The 3841-nt window shown below is 49.8% G+C and overlaps 1 non-coding gene across 1 annotated transcript; it reads left to right on the forward strand.

Annotated features, from left to right (window-relative positions):
* The first annotated feature begins 1447 nt into the window (after positions 1-1447).
* Positions 1448-1519, forward strand: TRNAG-UCC (transfer RNA glycine (anticodon UCC)). Its single transcript has one exon. It is a non-coding gene; the product is annotated as a tRNA-Gly (tRNA).
* Positions 1520-3841: the final 2322 nt, after the last annotated feature.

Below are 3841 nucleotides of genomic sequence, written 5' to 3' on the forward strand. Positions count from 1 at the left end.
GTGTTCAACAGTATGTCTAGGTTTATTTTTACGTTGTTATTAGATAGCCAGATTATATTGAGGTTCCCACCAAGAACTAAGTGATATTTGTTCACATTTACAAACTCCAGAATGGAGTCCAAAAAATGAAAAAGAAGAGCTGGCCAGTATCTCCAGAGGGTGGTTGATAACAAACACAAAACATGGTTGAACTCGACCTTAGCATCAGTGTTTGGTAATCTGACGTTACAACACTGAATTCTGGCTGCAGTTCGCAGTTCAGGTTGTGTGAAGTCAGAGCACGAATGCCACCGTGGTCCGTGAACGGGAACGTGGTCAGTGCGATTCGTATAATAGGATCGGTATCCCAGGCAGGCGAAACACCTCTCGCTTCAACGCGAACTAAGCGGCGACAACACAGCGCACACGAAGCTATGAGCCCTCTGTACGCGTAGTCTCTGGCCCCCACCGCTTATCGCTTTCAATATTGGGTCCGCGCGGCCGCGCTAGAGAAGACACGGGGATTCGCACGTGTGACGAGAAAAACGCTACAAGATTTGTTTATTGTTGCCACTCTGCTGTATATGAAATTCCCGTGTCATGCGTCATTGCTACAGGGCCCAAACTGGCCGCGGTACGAACGATCGTCTCGGAGAACGTCCCAATTTAATAAAGGGAAGTGTAGTCAGCCACATAGCAGCACATTGCTCCCAATGTGGTTGCAAGGCGTTATTTCACCAGTGCAGTGTACTAAGGTGTTATCGTGACCAGCGTGCAGGGGAAATAAAGGCAGCTTTCTGCATCGACATCAGGCGGACACTCGCGTGAGTGTGCCATGGATATCGTTTCTCACCAAGCAAATCGCCTTGCACGTTGATGATAATCCTGATTTAGTGGTTTTGGAGATCTTGATATTAAATATTACGCCCTAGTTTTTGGCCATGTATGTTACCTTGTCTCTGTTCACCGTTTCCATTCACGCGCCTGTGTGTATTTTCTGTGCGCGCAACAAAATATTATTTGATATTCAGCGGTTCGTACATTTCTTCTGTGTGTCCCATGTTTTTTTCTTTTATTGCTTTTCTTACGCAGTTACTCGCTTTTTGATGCAAGCTGAGAAGGCTGTTCCACAATTTTACGATAATAGTGAAACAAAACCATTGTTCGCGTTCAAGCTCGCGCGTACAAGTGAATATTTTATGCAAGGGCCATCGCTTACTTCATTGTCCAGCTGTCCACTCCTTTGCGAGATCAAAATAGTACGGACAGTAGAGTCGCAATGCGGGCAGCCCGCACTGAAACAACATATGCATCTGGAGAATTGCTGTGTCGGCGATTCGGCGAAATAGGTCAATACATGGTGATGACCGGTTTCCATTTTCCCTCGCCTTCGACAAGGGCTCCTCGCACCGTAGTTACAGATATATCCAACCTATATATGCCTTGGCCCCGCGGTCTTCCAACGGTGGCGTCGGTGGTATAGTGGTTAGCATAGCTGCCTTCCAAGCAGTTGACCCGGGTTCGATTCCCGGCCGACGCACATCTTTTTTTGTTCTTTAATTTGACTTATGTTTTATTCTTTTCGTGGAAGTTAAGCAGCATCACTAATTAGCGATCACCGGGGTTATATATCAGTCGTGTAGAGTGAGCCCTTTGTCATTGTTCTAGGTCTGGTGCGGTAGTGCTGCAGTACTGACATGAATGCAGCTTTTTGCGCACAAGAGGAGGACAAACAAGAGGCTGAGACACACTAGTAAATTCAACGCGCTCTGGAAACGGCGCTAGCGCTAAAGGCCAAAATAGCCGATTGGTCACGAGGAACGGGTAGCAATGAGCCCAATGTATTAGTAATAAAGGTCCCTATGGTCATATGGGCCGGTTTGTAGGACATAAATGCAGCTTTTTGCGTACAAGACGATGGCAAAAAAGAAGTTAAGACACACGAGTGCAGCATTCATGTCCTACCAACATGCCCAAACAGTCACCTGAGCGAACTTCTAGTATTGAGTGCTGAAAAGAATATTCAACTTTTCTGGATTGAGGTGCCAGAACCACAATCTCATTATGAGGCACGCCGTGGTCTAGGACTACGGATTATGTTTTACATTGACTAAATGAACCACATTCCATGATTCTGTCAGTCATCTAGTCTTCCCATACTGCAGACCATCTCGCTGTCAAGGTGAACAGCAGGGGAGTTCTACCGACGTTCTGCCGACGCGTGCAGACGTAGGATAGAGTGCTCTGTACGGGCTGCGACAGCGGCGGACGCCAGCCATGGTAACTCGTGCTTCTCGTACCCAAGGACAACCGTGTTGTTCTGTCCCCTCTGCCCTCCGGCAACGGACTCAAGACCACAGTCATGCGACATTGCAGGACGGCCTTATAGGGTCGATGGTTTTCGCAAGCCCTTAAAGGGGGCGAACGTCATACAGCCGGTGAGCGTAATTGGCGCCCAACCCTGATGTCACATGTCTGGCTGATAAGAGGACAAAGACGAAGTGCCTGTGAGCCAGGACGCTATTCTTCTAGTTGAGCTATTTTCGCCTGATTTCTATGTATATAACGGGGGAGCCACCATAGGATGTAGCACGGATGCAACTTGACGTCCCCGCGCCTCTACTGGGGATGGCGACTTCAGTGGTGGCTGCGTCCCGGAAACGGACTCGCCTCCACGGGGACACCGACCGCACAATACCAGTGTCTAGTCGCTCAGCAGTGAGGACTTCTCCGATGGCGACTTCTGAGGAGCCGTAAGGCGAAACGAAGAAACACCAGGGCCTACCTGTTTCCAAGTACGTCGACTATGAGACCAACTCCGAATACTTCAGTCAGTACGATTCTGTTTGTACCAGAACTCGCTACCGACAACCTGAGGCGACTCAACAAACAGTCTGTCTCGGTGCTTCTTGAAGCAATGACGCCAAATCAAGTCGCGGACGTCAGACTCAACCTACGAAAAAAATGCCTTGGCTATTGACGTTGTATACATGAGACTGCGCTGAGAACCTTTATGAAACTGACGGAACTTGGTAGCATGAAGGTCCGCTCGTATATACCTCTGGGCAATGACACCACTACTGGTGACATCTACGACGTGGACGTCTCCATCTCCAGCGCTGATTTGCTTAGTCTAGTGAAGCCAGCCGTTGATAGCTTCGCTAGAATAGGCCTTAGACACCCTGTGCGGCCAGACCACTTATCCGTTAGCCACTACAATGACGCAATTGCATGAACCTGGAACACGTGAGCGTTGTGTGTGAGAACACGAGAGTTTGCTCGCGTTTCGTAGAGCCTCACGTTGCAGGCTCTTGTGCAGCCGCGGTTCTGAAATGCCCCAATTGCATTGGGTCCCACTATGATACCTGAAAGGACTGTCCCAAAATGAAGAAGTAAAGGGAAGTCTTGAAACAGAGGGCGAAAGACCATTCGTCTCCTCGGCAAGCTGTTGCAGTCCTTGCTGTTGCAGCTGTTGCAGTTGCAGTCCTCGGCAAGCTGTTGCAGGCCGTACGTCAAAGAACACAGATGCCTCCGTGAAGAGCGCACCACATCCGACAACTCCTCCTTCTGTGCCCCCTAGACCTGGCGGAGTCGACTCTAAAGTCGTGCCGCACAACACCAATACTGAAGCTTGGCCCGCGCTACCAATGCGACAGCCCCCGCCACAGCTGAAGCCACAGCCGATGAAACCGCCGGGGCCACTGCCGATGACACAGCTGAAACCACAGTTGAAGCCACAGCCGGAGCTACAGCCGGAGCTACAACCGATGCCACAACCGATGTCACAGCCGATGCCACAGTCACATCAAAAGATACAGCGCACTGCGGTAGAATCCACAGCGCCAACTCCCGATAAATTGTC

The sequence above is a fragment of the Dermacentor andersoni genome, chromosome 10 (genome assembly GCF_023375885.2).
Source record: "Dermacentor andersoni chromosome 10, qqDerAnde1_hic_scaffold, whole genome shotgun sequence".
Classification (NCBI taxonomy): domain Eukaryota; kingdom Metazoa; phylum Arthropoda; class Arachnida; order Ixodida; family Ixodidae; genus Dermacentor; species Dermacentor andersoni.